This window comes from Gorilla gorilla, chromosome 8, assembly GCF_029281585.2.
Source record: "Gorilla gorilla gorilla isolate KB3781 chromosome 8, NHGRI_mGorGor1-v2.1_pri, whole genome shotgun sequence".
NCBI classification, from domain to species: domain Eukaryota; kingdom Metazoa; phylum Chordata; class Mammalia; order Primates; family Hominidae; genus Gorilla; species Gorilla gorilla.
Genome location: NC_073232.2, coordinates 11,054,623 through 11,073,459, shown reverse-complemented (window position 1 = coordinate 11,073,459; position 18,837 = coordinate 11,054,623).

Here is an 18,837-nt window from a genome sequence, read left to right as displayed (position 1 = left end):
TACAGGGACAATATGCTATCCTGATATTTTAGGACATTTAAATTACTGACATTATTTTTAATGTCAAAGGGAGAATGCTAAGCGGCTCAGCAATAATAATCTGTTACTCTGCAGGTTTCTTGCAAAGAACAGATATGTCCTGAAAAAATCTTCTTTGGCTCAATATAGTTTTAAGATAATGCTCTGAAATCTGAAGACTCTTGTATTCACCATATACGTGGCTGTTTGCTATGTACATATAATAAAGTTCCACTCAGCAATAAGAAAGGAATGACCTACTGATATACCCAACAAGCGTGAATTTTAAATGCAATAGGCTTTCTATAGAATGTAAACGTGTAGAAGCAGAAAAAAGGTCAGTAGTGACTGGAGGCTGGGGGTTAGGGAAGGGTTGAATTCAAAGGGAAGGAAAGCTGTGGTGTGACGGGAAGGTTCTAGTCTTTATTGTGGTGCTGATTTTATCGCCATGCATTTCCCAAAACTCAGAAGTTTACACTAGGAAGGATGAATTTTACTGTATAAATATTATAGCATATTTTTTTAAAATTCAAAAGCAGCTGCTTTTATCTGTCAGAAGACAAATAAGCAAACTTATTGAATTAAAAATATAAATTCTCAAACGAGTTGTAGTTCCTTTGTTTAACATGATAGCTCATTATGTTTTACCACAGTAGCTAATTTTATTTGTCCGAGGAAAAGAAACTAGCACTTTTGACCTGTGTTCACATATTAGCATCTGTGAAGAAGGCAAAGACAGGCGACCTGTAGTGCATTAAAAACAAACACAGTAGGAAAGAAATGGGGGTGTGGAGTGTGGCTGTGCTAACTTTGTTGTTATTTTTAAATATTTGAAATATAATTATATGATTACCATTGATTCCATTATCCATGTCATTAAATGAAATGGCTTAAAAATTTCAGCAGACATACGTATATTTAATCATATTTTTGCAAAGAAAATATGTCACACATTATTTGACAGCTGTTATCATCATTAATGTCTCTTGCTATTGCGCTGGTATCTCTGAAAGCCTGGCACATGTAAGATGACTCCTAGAAAGAGAGAGAAAGCTAAACTTTAGCAGTCCTACAATAATGAGTTTGTCTAACACGGACCCAACAAACATGTTCCACACAAAAGACTTGAGCTGGAGTGGGCACCAACATTACAGCCTGTTTATAGATAAACTATGTTTTGCTTATCTAAAAAACCCGGCCTTCACCCTCTTACTCTGAAATCTGCTCAAAATCTCTGAGACCCTTCAGTATGAGCCCCACGTAATGCTCCTGAGACCATAGCAATAGAAAATTACGCTAGAACATGAATTTCATGGATGTCCAACAGTGCATTCAACATGTATGGTTATCTATGCATTCAACACGTATGATAACACGATTCCGTGTCCCAGGCACTATTCTAATTGGCAGGAACACCATGATGAACAGACACATCCCTTGTCTACATGGAGAAGTTTAGATTCCTTGCCTGCATGTTGATGAGGACCTGACCCTAAAATTTATATTTTGTTACAGAACTCTATATCATAAGACAAATAATCAGATTTTCCTTAAAAGCGGGAATGATTTTCCAGCCTCAATATCAAGCATAAAGAGCCTTTTGTGACCCTACCCACCTGAAATCTAAAGTTCACTGAATTTTTCAACCATAGAGTTAGGGCTCCATTGAGAGTTGTAACAGCCCACACTCAGTTGTATTAAGAATTCATCATTTCACTGAAGAATTTTGCTTAATTCTGCAGCTGATTTAAGGGAAATGGATCCAGAACATTGAAGTTATTTTGCTAATGTGATATTATCAGTTTTCAGTCAATACAATGTTTGTAAAACAAATGTCATATATATTCATGGAAAAATTAAATGAAGAAAAATCTAGCTCTATTTTCCATTAATCTTTTAACATAATAACTATGTTTGCTATGCTTTTTATGTTAAAACATGCTTAAGTTCTTGGAATAAGCCCTATGTAGATAAGACATATTATTTCTCATCTACATTCCTAAATAAAATGTACTGATAATTTTTTCCAAATAAACAAAATGCTCATGAAATTATAGAGGGAGAAAACTGAGATTCTGAATTAAAGACGACATAAAGAGAAAGGCTGAATGTATTTGTTGTTATCCCAGGCACATTTTAATTTTATTTTTGTGTATATATATTTGGGACTATTTATAATAAGCATGCATGTTGGAAGAGGATATAAATGAATTAAGGTGCAGTCACTCTCCTTTTAAAGTGTTGCTTTAGGGTTGATGGTTTACATGGAAATATTTTTTGAATATAATGAAAAGAAGGAAAAAGATGATCACAATACAGCATGCATATCTAAAATGATCTAATTTTATTTAAAGCTGTCCAGCTAACAATTAAACTCAACATTTATTGAAATGTTAGAAGATGTAAACTATCAATTCTTTTTGTTTCTAACACCTTTTTCTTTCCCCATTTCTCACTGCTATTCCCCCACCCACACACATAAATATTGAAAAGTCAATTATGTTCCTGGTATAGCTTCTTTGTAAGCTATCCTACAGGAGCAGTTAATAAACAGCTATTTTCCTTCTGCCAAAATGACCTGAACGTGGCCCTTTCATTCATCTGTTAATTTTCTTCTTTGGTAAATATATTTTGAGCAGCCACATAGCTCTAGATGCTATTCTAAAGACTGGGTGTACAGCATTCAGGAAAATACGCGAAAAATCATCTATGACAGCCTGGAAATTGTATGTTAGGGGTGATAATTGCTATAGGAAAAAAGAAAGAGACTAAGGACTATTAGAAATGTGTAGCTGAGTCCACACCGTGGAGTAGAGGTGAACAGAAAAGGCCAGGAAGGCTGGCACTTGAGAAGGCCCCCAGGGAGTGAGGCTCACATGGCACAGGATGAGGCAGGCACTTGGAGCGGCTGGCTCTGGCAGGGTGCATGTCAAGGGTGTTTTGGGAAGACAAAGGGCTGTGAGACTGAGGTGGTGAATGAGGAGAGTGGTCAGAGATGAGACCTGCCATGGACAAAGTGAGTCCTCAGATTCCTTTGTGGAAGCCCTAACCAACCCCCATGGGAATGTATCAGGAGGTGAGACCTTGGGAGGTGATTAGGTTTTGATAAGGTTATGAGGCTGTGCACCATGAATGCATGAGTACCTTATTAGAGGAGTCAGCAGAGAGCTCCCTCTGTCTGCCATCTGTGAGTTGGCAGCCAGCAGGTGGCCTTTTGCAAGTCAAGAATGGAGCCCTCACCAGGGAGAGGAAAAGGCAGGAACCTTGATCTTGGACTTCCAGACTCTAGAAGCATGAGAGCCTTAATGCCTGCTGCTTGAGCCACCCAGTCTGTGGTATGTTGTCACACCAGCCCAGGCAGGCTAATTCTAGATCTGAGAGTTAGTGGTGCCAGATTATGTGGAGTGTAGAGTTAAGGTGATCATATTCCCAGTTCATGCCTGGGAATAATGACCTTATTCAATAGTAACTATGGATAAATCTGCATTTTTGCCCTCAGAAATGAACCAGGGTGGACAGAAAAGCATGCTGTCATCTCACTTCTAGGCCACTGTAAGAACAGTCTCTTTCTTGAGGTGGGTGATGAGTGGTTGTCAGAAGTGTCATAATGTTTTACTTTGTTTGAGCAGGATCATTCCAGGTGATGTGTTAAAACTAGAACAGGGGTTGGCAAACTTTGACTCTTTGTGCTCTGTACCACAGCTGAGTAATAATCATTTTAAACTCAGGGGGCTGGCTGGGTGGGGAGGCTCACTCCTCTAATCCCAGCACTTCGGGAGGCCGAGGTGGGCAGATCAGTTGAAGTCAGGAGTTCGAGATCAGCCTGGCCAAAATGGTGAAATCCTATCTCTACCAAAAAATACAAAAATTAGGTGGGTGTGGCGGCACATGCCTGTAATCCCAGCTACTCAGGAGGCTGAGGCACGAGAATTGCTTGAACCTAGGTTGCAGTGAGTCGAGATAGTGTCACTGCACTCCAGCCTGGGCGAAAGAGCAAGACTCCACCTCAAGATAAGTAAATAAATAAAATACAAATAAATATGCAAATAAACTCAGCAGGCTGTACCATCTCTGTCACAGCAACTCAACTCTCTTTTGTAGCAGGAAAAGTAGCTATAGGTCATACGTCAACAATTGGGTGTGGCTGTGTCCCAGGAAAACTGTATTTTGGGACCCTAAAATTTAAATTTAATATAAAATACATGGATCATAAAATATTCTTCTCTAAAAATATAGAAAACATTACTAGCTCAACAGCTAAACACACACAGGGGAGGCTGGGCCTGGCTCAGAGGCTGGCATCCATCAGCCCAGGACCAGAATGAAGGGAACAAGGCACAAACGGGAAGGCCAGGCAAAGGCTATTCCAACAGCAACATGAGAGACTGTGACTGTTTGGGCTTGGATAACAGTGGAAATTATTCTACATTTTCAAAAAATCTGCACATGGTTTGAAAAACTGCTTTGAGACTCTTATGAGAGTTTGGAGGTCACGCATGAGCAAAGGAGAAATTCACAGATCCGAGGGCCTGATAGGGTCCATCTTCCAAGAGTGTAGATGGAGATTCCAGGTGGAGGGAGTTGAGGAACATGGGGAATTCAGTGCTTAGCATACCTATGCTCTGATAATTATTTGATATCCAGGTGGAGATGGGAAGTAGGTAGTGGGATGTATAGACCTGTAACGAACGGCAGAGGCCCAGGCCATTGACACCAGTGGGGAAGCCATGGATATGTAGATGATCTAGAATAATGGGCTGAATTAGAAAGTGAATATCATCAGAAAAAAAAAAAAGTCATCTGACAACCAAGTCCTGAGATCTCCAGCATCCCAGGGTCCATGAGCGCCAACAGATGAGGTCCAGACAGGGGGAAGGAAGATGTCTGTGCAAACATTATGTCCCAAGAATGAGCAAGTGTTCAATGCTGCTTTCGTTTAAATGAAGAAAGCATTGAGAATTAACCCTTGAATTTAACAGTGTGGAAATCCCTCGTGACGATTTTAAGAGGAGTTTCGGTAGATCATTGAGGAGACATGTTTAAAGGAGGCTTCAAAAAGAACAGAAGAAGACGGACGAAAGCCGATGTGCACAGATAGCCCCTTTATAAGTCAAGTCCTGGGCCTGAAAGAGAGAAAAGAGATTGTGGCCAGAAAATGTACTGGAGTGAAGATGTTTTAGGATTTATTTATTATGAAGTAGAGAAAAAAGTACTTAAAACTGTCATGCACCCATCATATAAATTCAATAATTATCATAATTTTGCTATACTTGCTTCACTTATCTTGTTTTTATAATTTTTAAAGCAGTGTAAAGCAAATCTTCAATCCTCTGTCATCTTACCCACACATAGGCATGTCTAAAGATAACAACAATTTATTCATCACAAGGCTTTTCTAGGCCTGAAGAAAGTAATATAGCAACCCCCTTATTCTCCATTTCACCTTCCACAGTTTCAGTTACCTGTGGCCAGCCATGGTCCAAAAATATTAAATGCAAAATTCCAGATATAAACAATGCATATGTTTTAAATTGTGTTCAGTTCCACACCGTGTGATGAAATCTCACAGCGTCCCACTCCATCTTACTCAGGATGGGAATCAGCCCTCCTGTCCTCCACCATGTCCACACCTCCTGCCTGTTAATCACCTAGGAGTTGTCTCAGTTATCAGATAGAACATTGAAATACTGTAGTGCTTTTGTACAGAAAACCCTTATTTTACTTAATAATGGCCCCAAAGCACAAGAGAAGTGATGTTGACATATTGTTATAGTTGTTCTATTTTGTTATTAGTTGTATTGGTCAGGTATCTCCAGAGGGATAGGCCCAGTAGAAGCTATGCATATATAAAAGGCAGCTTAATAGGGAGAATTGATTCAGGTGATTACAAGGCAAAGTCCTACCCTAGGCTGTCTGCAAGCTAGGGAAAGAGAGAAGCCAGCAGTGGCGCAGTCCAAATCTGAAAGCCTCAAAACCAGGGAAGCTGACACTGCAGCCCTCAGTGAGACTGATGGCCCAAGAGCCCCCAGGAACCCACTGGTGTGAGTCCCAGAGTCCAAAGGTGGAAGAATCTGGAGTGTGATGTCCACGGGCAGGAGGGGTGGAAGCAAGGGTCAGGCACCGGAAGTTCAGCCAGAAGACCCAGCAAGCAAACTTATCTCCTCCCTCTACCTGCCTTGCTCCAGCTGCGCTGTTGATACCTGATGATACCCTTCACTTTATTAGTTGTTATACTCTTACTATGCCTAATGCATAAATTAAACTTTATCTTAGACATTTACATAGAGGGGAGAACATAGTATATGTGGAGTTTTCTATGAGGCATGGTTTCAGGCATCCACTGGGGATCTTGGAACTTACCTCCCATGGATAAGTGGTGACAACCGGACAATGTTGTCAGTATTGTCAAACACTCCGTCAATAAAGACAATGTTTTCTGCTCCTCTGCCACCCTTCATATTCTCACATGAATGCCTAAATATACAGACTCTTGTGTGGGTAAACTAAGGCTTAGGATGTTTTCTGCAGCCTCATTATTCGTTCATTGATATGTTTTAGACCATCTTCCAATTGACATTTTTCTGATTGTATTTGCTAGGTTTTTTGTTTGCTAAATGTATTTGTTCCTACTTTTTTTCTTCTTTAATTTTTGTAGACAGATGTAACTATTTTCTTCTGTATATCATATCATACAAAATATTTAGAAAGCCCAACCTTTTGCAAAAATCATAAAATGCATCGTCCATATCTTATTTTAGTAATTTTAATCATTACTCATCAAAATTAAAGTCTTTATTCTACCTTTAACTTCATAAAAAAAGACGTTGTTTAAGTGCTTTAGGTTCACAGTAAAATCAAGAAGCAGGTACAGAGAGTTCCTGTATGGCCTCCATCCCCCCACACGCACAGCCTCCCCAGTCGTTATCCCCACCAGAGGGTGCGTTTGTTACAGTTGATGAACCCACCTAGACAGGTCATCATTACTTAGACCATCATGTACATGAGGGCTCACTCCTGGTGTTGTGCATTATGTGGGTTTGAACACTTTTGTAATGACATGGATCCACTATTGTAGCCTCATGGAGAGTAGGTTCACTATGCTAAAAAGCATCTGTGCTTCAGTTATTCATCACTCCCTCCACCAACCCCTGGCAGCCACTGATCTTTTCACCATCTTCATGATTTTGCCTTTTCCAGAATGTCATATATTTGGAATCATATAGCATGCAACCTTTTCAGATTGACTTCTTTCACTTAGTAACATACATTTAAGGGCTCCTCGATGTCTTTTCATGACTTAGCAGCACATTTCTCTTCAGTGCTGAGTGATATTCCACTGTCTGGATGTTCCACACTTTATTTATCCACTCTCCCACTGAAAGACATCTTGGTTGCTTCCAAGTTTGGGTCATCATGATTAAAGATGTTATAAACATCCATGTGCTGTTTTTGTGTGAATGTAAGTTTTGAAGTCCTTTTGGTAAATACCAATGGGAGGATTCACTCAATATGTGGTATCTTAGTCTTTTTCATATTGCTATAACAGAATACCATAGACTAGGTAATTTATAATGAAGACAAATTTATTTGCTCAGTTTGGAGGCTGGGAACTCCAAGAGCATGGCTCCAATATCTGAAAAGGGCTTCACGCTGCCTCATCGCATGGTGGAGGGCAAAACAACAAGAGCTGGGAGAGCAATGGAGCAAGATGGCACCAAACTCATTTTGATAAATGAACCTACTCTCCTGATAACAAACCCGCTCCCACAATCATGAGGTCAATCCGTATATGAGAGCAGAACCCTCATGAGTTAAAGACCCTCATTAAGCCCCACCTCTCAACACTGTTGCGCTGGGGATTCAGTTTCCAAGACATGAATTGTAAGGGACACATTCAAACCATAGCCTATGGTAAACATATGTTAAGATTTGGAAAAAGCTGCACACTCTCTTCCACAGTGGCTGTACCATTTTTCCTTCTCATCAGCAGTGAATAAGCGTTCCTGTTGCTCCACATCCTCACCAGCATTTGGTGTTGTCAGTGTTCTGGTTTTGGCCATTCTGATAGGTGTGTATTGGCATCTCATTATTGTCTTGATTTCCATTTTCCTAATGACATAAAACGTGAAGCTTCTTTTCATGTGCTAGTGCCGTCTGTAAAACTTCTGTGTTGAAGCACCTTTTTTGGTCCTTGGCCCATTTCTAAAAATCTGATTGTTTCTTTTCTTATTGTTGAGTTTTAGGAGTTCTTCACACATTTGGATAACATTCTTTTATTACGTGTATTTTTTGTAAATACTCCCAGTCTGTAGTTTGTCTTTTTTTTTTTTTTTGACAGGGTCTTGCTCTGTTGCCCAGGCTGGTGAGCAGTGGTGTGATTATGGCTCACTGCAGCCTTAACCTCCCCAGCTCAAGTGATGCTCTCACTTTGCCTCCCCCCGACCAAGTAGCTGGGACTACAAACACACACCACCACGTCCAGCACATTTCTGTATTTTTGTGGATAATAAAAAAGAAACCATTTATATATTTTTCCCAAACTGCTAGTCAGTTGTTGCAACCACATTTATTCAAAAACTCAACCTTCTGGCACTTATTTGAACTAAAATATTTATCATTTCACACATCTCATGTTACAGTGCTTATGATCAACTCCTCTATTTCCTTCCAGGCTCTCCACGTTTGCTGTCTGACCAGGGCCACACACTTTCACACCTGATTGGGACATCACACTTTATGACTCTTTACTTTTCAGAATGACCCGGGCTATTTGTACATGCCTTGAAAAATCATCAGAATATATTTTAATTTCCAAATAATTCTAATAACCCTAAATAAATATAGTTAATTTGGAGTGATTTGGTATACCTGCAATATTTTAGTTTTCTATACAGGGACATATTGTTTCTGCTTTTTTCTTTACATTTCTATCTTCCATGTCAATTTTTACATTTGTATTTATAGGTGAAGCATCTCAGTAGTAAAAATCTGAAATCCAAAGTGCTTCCAAATCTTTTTTGAGTGAAAACATAACGCTCATTGTTACATTTCAGCTTTTCACATTTGGGACAATCAATATAATGCAAATATTCTAACATTTTAAAAAATCCAAATCACATCTGGTCCCATGGACTTTAGATAAGAAATACTCAACATGTGTACAGAAACACCATTAAAAGAAAGCTTTAGTGATAAGAATTTTAGTTTTCTTAATTGCTATTATGAAAGGAAACACTTACTTTGTTACACTTTTAAATTAGTTATGGAGATTACAAGAATACTTGAGTGTGTGGTCTGTTTACCTTATGTCTTGCATCGTTTTAAAAGGTTTTCCAGGCATTTACGCTGGACATTACATCTAGAACTTGTTTGTGTTAAAATAATTGAATAATTGTAATTTGTGTTTTCCTTTCTGATATTTCTTGTTTTTTTCTCTTTTCATAATGTGTTGCCTAGAATTTTCAAAATAATATAGGTCTTAGTAAGCAATATTGTATTCTTATTGTAATGAGTATGGGTGAGATTACTCTTTAAGAATAAAGACAAATGTTGGGTTGAGATATATGTTTTCACATGGTGAAGCAAATATTAATATATAATATACATATTTACATAAATATATTTCAATTAGAAAAGCAAATATCCATTGAGCGCCGACTAGACAAATGCCATCCACCGGCTTCTTCGAGGAAGATAAAACAAGAATGAAATTTTACCTTTACCGCAAGTTTAAAAAACAATCCCTTACGTCGTTAGGTGACACCTGCTGGAGGAACTGTAAGTACCACAGGATGCAGCTGGTACAGGATGGAGGGACCTGGGGAGACTCTGTTAAAAGAACTTTCAGGATCATGAAATTTCATCAGACCAAAGGGCACAACAGTACTGAGAATGTTTCAGGCAGAGAGAGTGATCAGTAATTCACAGAGGAAGTTATTCAGGACTGTGCTTGATGAGGGAACATAATTCACATAGATTGGAGCAGAAGTCAGATATAGGAGGGCAGCAGCAGAAAGACCCGAACACTATACTATGCCCACATTACAGCGTCTTGGAGACAAGAATGATCCGTTTAACTAATTTAGTCATCAGCTGGGCATTATTGACTGTTTGATAGCGTAGTCATTACCCTACAGCACTGACAGTTTTAGACCAGAATAGAAACAGAAACAACAAGAGATTTCGGGGAACCTGAAGCACTTCTGGAACTACCTTTCATATGCATTAGATACTTAGGGATGTGAATGTGATATGTGAGGGATTTAGGAAACTTGGGATCAAATTTGACAGTTTGATCATGGTTTACAACTATGAAAAATACTAGATTTTTAATCCATCAAATTTTGCTTTTAACATTATTCTAAAACCCAAAATGCTCTGTTCTGTGATACTGTCTAAACCTACTTTTCTGTAAGAAGATATCATATTAATTTTATCATTATGTCTTTTATTATTAAACCTCTTAAAGATATTTATTCAAAAATGCCTTCATTTGTGGAAGATTACAAAGAGGTTTTAGTTTAAAAAAAGGTAGTTTGATGTATATACCAGTAAAAAAAGAGAAAGAGAAGTTGACCTTCACTGAAAGAGAAGTCAAAATTTTGAAATGCTGGGAAGATATAAGAATAAATCTATCATTATATCAAAAGATATATTTTTCTCTCATTCATGTAGCCTAATAATATCCTATAATCACAAGCATAAGAATATTATTCTGAGAGTCAGCAATAAGAATTAGTTGTCATGAAGTGATAACCAATGATGTTCATTCTCAAAAACACCTCTACAGCATATTTTGAAATGTGTATTTTAATTCACAAGTGTTCATAGATTTTATTATTGCAAGAAAAATGAACACCTATTCTTGAAGCAAATGCAAGCAATAACAGTGTTATGTACATTTCATTCTTGCTGGGAATTATGTATTTATAGATTTCATAATGAGTTATCTTTCTAGTGGTTTTTTTGTCCTGTATCTGTTTCTTCTGACATACATCTTAATATGTCTTGAAACCTCATCACCTGAAAAAGAACCAGTGCTTATCTGCCTAAGAAATAATGTAGTTTTCTGAGAAGGGAGAAATAACTACTCTAAACATTTCAATCATCCATAAAATTGTGCAAATCTTTAAACAAAAACTTAACTTTAATATGGCTGTTGGAAATAGTTGAAGGTCTAAGTCAGTCGCAGTTTCAAAAACATCACAAAATAAATTCACTAACGTTTTAAATAGCACTATTCTCTGACAAATTTATTAACTTTTTATGCAACTGTGAGAAATTATCTGGAATTCTGGGGAAAAGTCATAGCATTAGGGTCAACTGCTGGCCAACTGGTAGTGTGGATATATTTTCATCACAAAGCTCCCAAATAATGATGCTTTTCCATGATCTTATATTCTAGGACATTATAATAAAAGTGTGCTCACACACACACAATATAGATTTAGCAGAACATTGAAAAGAAATATGATAAAATGATCACATTATAGCTTTTCAGTTAATTAAATATAAAGTTGAATGCTGAAGAACATGGATTTTTTCTTATCACATTGGAGCCAGCCTCTAGTTTCTTTAGTTTCAGAAATTGGGAAATGCAGGATTCTCTATGATGAACAATATTTTTAGTGAGATAATAAAAACACTGTGTAATTACATACTGTTTTTAAGCTGAGCGCTTGGCAACAAGGCCTAACAGCAGACTGCTGAGTTGGCCATGCTTTTCATTTCGTTTGGAAATGCCCGTTTGTGAGTGCTAAAAAGAATGATAATTTTTAGAATATATGATGATAAAAGTAGGTAAGCAGAGGGTAAATATAACTCTTGCCGATTATTTTCTAAGGAAAACCAAATATGCAATTATGCATTTCTTTATATGGAGAGCAGCTCCTATATCCTTTTCTATTCATTTATTTATATATGCATTCAGCAAACTTCAATTGAGTGTATACCGCAGGCTAGAAGTTTTTATTACTGTGTGAGGCAGGCCACACTAGCTGCTAAAACAAACAAAACAAAAACAAAACAAAATGACAATAAAAACATTTTGAATTTAGTCTTAATAAAACAAAAAGTTTTTTTTCCACATATTCCAGGGCCCTACATGAAATTATTAGGGTTCACTTGTTCAACACTGGAGGCCCCAGACCCTATGTCTCAAGGTTTTCTTGTTGCCTGAAGAGAAGGTGCAATTCCCCAACAAGACAATGCATGCTTCCATCAGGACCTGCTCCTAATGTTCCTCCTGCCCCCAGGCCCTAACCCCAGTTATATCGAAGTAAAACTTGGCCAGGGCCATTTCTGATAAGCTCCAGTAAGGGAACTGCAGTACAGAGCCATACGTTCTGGAGGAAGCCCATGCCATGTGCGGTGGAGAATTATGCACCTCTCAGAAGACAGCTCCTGGTGCTCTACTGGGCCTTGGCTGGTCAGAGCACCTGACTGTGAGTCCTCAGGTGGCCACGCAGTGAGTGTCGCCCTCTCCAAGCTGACTCTGTCAGACCCATCATGTTGCAAGGCCAGATGGACCCAGCAGGAGCCCAGCATAAGGGGAGAATGGTGAATCCAGTGCCATGTATTGACAGGACCGTAACCGCAACAGTAGGGGGGCCATCTGCTTCTCACTCAGCCATGCTGCCCACCACTGGGGCACCTTGCTTTGCTCAGCCCACACCTGCAGCTGCATGGAGAACCCATGTAACCTGGCAGACACAGGAGAAAAACGCCTGAGTGTGGTTAAGGGATTACGTAGTTTGGTCATTGGTGCAAGCTGAATACAGGCTGTCACTGCACCGTGCCCCTATTCACAGAAAATCTTGAAATGCAACAGTGGGAGGAGTCTTCACAAAGGGCAAAGATGTTGTGCATCCAGTTTCTATGGAAAGATTCAAAGCCAGTAGAGATAATAGATGCCCACTAACGGTCAGCGGTGAATGTTTGACCAGTTGATCGCAGCCAGTAAGAAGAAAGATTGGAGTGTAAGATACAAGGAAACCAGGTATGTGGGTGGGCCTGGAAGGGCGGGCACTGCCTTCGGAGATCTTTGTAACAAGCTTTAACACCACAGAGAGCATCTATTTTGGAAGACACACTAAGTAACCAAGCGGTTGAATTCAACCAGCCTCTGTCATTGTCCACTTGGGAGCTGCTACAAAAACGGTGTGATGGAGTAGTCATGGCGACAGGGAGGGAGGGAGACTGCTCATGGGTCCAAAAGCATCAGCTGTCACTTGCCAGGGGCCTCTACCTGTACCTGCTGCCAAACGTTCAAACTTCCAGCAACGAGACCTGCACTTAGTTCTTCCTATAGCATCGTCCCATGAGAGACGACCAAGGGTCAAGTTAAGCTCCTTCCACAGAGAAGAGGCAGTAACATGCATTTGACTGAAACTGGCAGATGTCCTAGAAATGGGTCTGCCTTCTTTCCCTGAGGCCTCAGCCTATATCACTTCTCAAGAGCTTTCAGAATGCTGGAAACACCTCCACAGAATCCCATCAGTTATTTCACTGGAATAGGAAGCCCCCTTTACTATGAAAGAGATGTGGCAGGAGGCAGATGGGCACGGGTCGCTTGGGCCCACCAGTTACTGCGTGGTACAGGGGTGCCTGGGTATTGAATTGATGAAGGTGTAAGAGGCACAGTGAAGAGGCCAGCTCCAAGATGATGTGGGAGGATGCACAAAGATGTAGGACGCACCCAAATCAGTGACCCCTAGATGCTGCTACATCCAAAGCATTTACATTACGCAAACAGAGAGGGTGGCCCACTCATCATAACTCCCAGAAACACATCTGGGAAACATGTGATTCCTGCACCCCACAACTCCAGACTCCTCCTGATTCCCAAAGAAGGAGTTCTTGCATCAGGGTGAAGAGCCCCAATGTACTCTGAATATGACCATTACCCGGGCCATTCAGGTTCCCCTGCAAAGGAAGCAGCAGGTGCGTGAATCACCTGCCTATGGCCAGGAACAAGCAGTGGCCCCTCTCCCCAATCTTATTAGTATCAGACCACCAGTCCCACACTCCCCAGTAACACAAGGAAGGAAGTAAAAATTACACACATTGGGGAGAAAGAAACCAAACTGTCTTTACTCACAAATACCATCCTTGTGCTTATAGAAACTCTCGGAGAACTTACAAAAGAGCTTGTGGCACTAATAAGAGAATATCACAAATTCATAAGACACAAGGTTAGTCTACAAAAGTGAATTATTTCACTACATACCACCAATGAAGGTGGAAATTTAAAATTTAAAAATGATACGTTTGCAAAAACCCCAAACAATGAAATACTTTTGCATAATCTAAAAAAATATGCGCAGGATCTATATGTGGAAAATCAAAAACTCTGGTTAAAAAATCAGTGAAGACATAAATAGAGATGCAATCTCTGTTTGTGGGTTGGAAGACATTTTTACTGAGATATCAATTATTTGCAACTTGGTCTATGGATTCCACACAATGAAAATCTCAGCAAGCTTTTTGTAGCTGTTGAAGAAGTAATGCTAAAGTTTATATGAAAAGGGAAAAGATGTAAAGTGGCCAACACAATACTGAAAAGAACCAAGTTGAAGGATGCACATCATCCAATTTCAAACTTAGTATAATGCAAAAATGATCACGCTATGGTTTCTCCATTCCATTGCCTAAATTCCTTTGTTAACGATCATTTGATGTATTTGTGGGGGTCTATTTATAGGTTCTCTATTTTGCTCCAATGATCTATTTGTCTATTCACTTGCCAATACCACATATCTTCATTACTGTAGCTTTATAGTTGGTCTTGAGTTCAGCCCCCACAATCCCCCATTCCACCCAAAGGTGCATGTATCCTAACTCCTCAAACTTGAAATGTTACTTTATGTGGCAGCAAACGGTCTTTCCAGATGAGATTGAGTTACGGATCTTCAAAGCGGACATTATTCTATATTATCTGGGTGGGCTCCAAATGCAATTACATGTATCCTTAGAGGAAAGAGGCAGAGGGAAGTCCCTGCCACAGAGGAGATTGTGACATGAATCCGGAGCAGAGAGATTGGAAGATGCTGGCCTTGAAGATGGCAGTGATGTGGTCACAGCCACGGAGTGCTGGTTGTCACCAGAAGCTGGAAGAAGAGAAGATCTGATTTTCCCCTACAGCCTCTAGAGGAACAACCTCACTGAAACATGGATTATGGCCCAGTGATACTGTTTTATTGTGATGGGAACATTTAACATGAGATCTACCCTCTTAAAATACTTCACAATACATTATTCTTGACCACAGGTGCGGTGTTGTACGGCAAATTCCTAGAGCTCATTCATCCTGCCTAAATGAAACCTTATACCCATTAATGATTTTCAGGTCCAAATAAGATTCAGCATCTCTTTTCTAAAGGATTTTCTGTAATTTATTGTATGCTTTAAAATAGATAGAAGACTTTTAATATTCCCAACACAAAGAAAAGATAAATGTTTGAGGTGACGAATAATCCCAACCACACTGATTTGATCATTACACACTGTATACACGTATCGAAATATCACACATACCCCCAATATATGTACCCTTAAACTATGATATGATATATCAATTAAAAATAAAAATAAGTTATTTCTGGGTGATCTCTGAGAAAAGAAATTTTTTTCTTTCTCTTTTTTCATTGTTTTTCATCTATAAAATGGGATTGATGGCACCAAGCTTATAATAATGAAACGAAGACAATGTGGTTTAATTTATTAGGAGTGCCTGGCACACGGTGGGCACTGGATACAGGCTTGCTATTTGTGGTATGTGATTATATTACGTTATGGTATGTTATGGTGTTGTACGTTTAGGTTATGTTTGCTGTTATGTTAGTCACATGGCTGTTCCCACTAATGGGGATTGTAATTGTCTTGTATCCTCAGTTTATGTTCCTTAAACATAAACATTTTATGACACGATGCTCTGCACCACATAGGTGTGCAAATGTTGTTGAATTACTTAAAATTTGAATAAAGTGTACTGTAAGAGATGACCTCACAAGACTTTACCTTTGCTTAAAATATTAATTCAATAAAACACTTCCTCTTTACATAATCTTTTATTGACTAGTGAGGGTTTAAATGTCCATTCTCACAGAAATCTTTGCTCGGGTTTCTGGAACTTAAGTTGCAATTTTAAATGTTTTCTGCCAAACGGAAGGGTCTAGAAATCCATCCATCCTCTTTGAGGTTGCACTTCCCAAAGCCGTGGAAGATCAACGCAGCAGCACCCGATGACACCCTGTATTTATGTCTCAGACGCTCACCTCACCTGACACCCTCACTGTGGCACGCTTGTTACCTCGGTTCAGGAGAAACACAAAGGGGTGTGGAGTTACCCACAGGGCATGAGGTTCTCGGCCCACGTCAGTCGCTAACCAGCATTAGGATCTTGGACAAGTAAATTGATTCCGCTGGTCCTCAGCTTGTTTATGTACGAAATAAATTATTTTTACATTAAATCAGTGTTTTCCAATCTGCTTTGTTTTCTTTCTCAGAGACTATGCAGAAATGACTTGTGTGTATTTTTAGTTGATTTATCATAGTTGTACATATGTACATATATTGGGGATATGTGTAATATTTGTATATGTGTAGACAATATATGTCATGACCAAATCACTGTGACTGGAATTCTCCACCACCTCAAACATGTATCTGTTCTTTGTGTTGGGAAAATTAAAATTCTTCTCTTCAACCTGTTTTGAAATATGCAATAAATTACAGAAAACACTTTAGAAAAGAGGCGCTGAATCTTATGTGTACATAAAAATCATTAATAGGCACAAAGTTTCATTAAGCAGAATTAATAACCTCTAGGAATTTGCTGTATAGCACTGCACCTATGGTCAACAATAGCCTATTGTATATTTATTTTTTAAGAGGGTAGATCTCATATTAAATGTTCTATCACAATAAAATTGAATTTAAGAAAACACAAAGGCTGTGTTGAAAATGTGAATTATTGGGCCTGGCCCCAGAGATGATGGTTCTGTGTGGATTCTGATTTCCAGGGCAGCCTGGGTGAGGGGTCCCGTGTCTTGTTAGAAAGAACAAAGCCAGGTAAGGTGAGAGAGGCCAGGTCTTCCTTTTATGATTCAAGCTGCCTCGCTTTAATCATATTAGCTTTGTTTTTTTTTTAATTTTTTTTTAATGTTGGGGTTGGCCTAAGAATTTGCTTGAGAATAGAATTCCGTTTCTCCTAAAAATAAAATAAAAGTTTGAAAACCAATGAGATAATGAATGTGAATTTCCCAGCAGAGCTTGGGTTATAAGAATCACTCCATTATTTAGGTATTACTTTTGGAAGACAGATGTGAATCAGTGACTTAAAAGCCTCAAATTATAAGGTGCTTTGATCACTGTGATTCCTTTCTATGTTATGTATTTAGGTTAGGTTTAAAATGATATGCAAACATATCCCGTCAAGACAAATTGCTTAAAGCATTAAAGCAATGCAAGTGCACATTTGGGAAGAGTTGAAATGAACTAGAGGTGCTGTTGGGATCAATGTGATCACGAATCCTAGTTGCATTTATATGTAATAAACAAGATCTCAAATTCTTTTTCATCCTGGTCTGCAGTAAGGCACGCCTCCTGAGATCGGGGACTGAGGCAGGTCCCACAGCATGTGCAGTGGTCAGTAAAGTAAGTTGGAATGGAATGTTTAATTCCCCGGAGTTCAGGACCATCAACTGTATCACCCTAGATGAATGCACTAGCCTCTCTGAGTCATTTACCTGATTATTTTTAAGCATGCTATTTGTTCTCCTTAACTTCCAGCATTGATGTATGGTCTCCAAATGGGATAACTTGTATGAAAGAGATTCATAAACTGTAAACACATAAAGATATTAAAAGATAACTATATAAGCTTCAAGTAAGCTTAAGATCCCAGATTTAGAATGGTTAAAAGGGAAACTTTAGCCAAATTAAACTTAAAAGAGCATAACTGAACAATGAGTGATTCGTGAATCAGGCAGCCTTCCCAGCCTGACTGGGCTCAGAGACTCCAGTGCAGCCACAGGGTGGAAGAAGATTTTTGGACAGAAAAAGGAAAGGAAGGGAAACGAAAGGAACGTACGGAAAACGACAGCGAGGCACAGAGACAGCCACATGGGTTACAGCTCAGCCTTTACCTTATTTGAATGGTCAGCCCCCTTTAATTGGCAAAAATTCAGTGATTGGCATAAGCATAGGCTGTGGTCTGTCTACATATCCATTTAGGCTGTGGTTCACAAGGTACAGAGAAACTTTCAGGCCAAACTTAAAATATGTATAGAAGCCCCTTTAGGCTAAACTTGATTCAACAGAAACTTCAAAATATTTGGACCTGATACACTCAGGCAATATATCAAATAAAGATTAGGAAGTAACTGCAATGAAATATTGAACATATTTTTTGCTACCATGAATGCCTTTCTCCCCAGGCTTAGCAGGGCGGCATTTGCCAAAGAGGAGACTGTGTGGTGTGAAGGCTGCTGGACCGAGAGCAGCACAGACGTCAGTTTGCAGCAATATCAATGACAAAGGCCAAATGGGAGAGCAGGGCAGTTGGCCATTTGGGGTACATCCAAGACGCAAAAGCTCAAGTAAACGTTCTTATAATTATTTTCAAGAGGTGGCATTAGTTATATATATAATGCCAAATCTTGAAAATGAAATATATATAACTTAAGTGCATATTCTTTGAAAATGTGTATTTATTTGAGAGAACCTACCTATCTGTTAGGTCTTTCATCACCAGTTTCTTAAGACTTGTATTATATTTTATTTCTTTTCTAAATGTTTTACTTGGAACCTGACAAAATG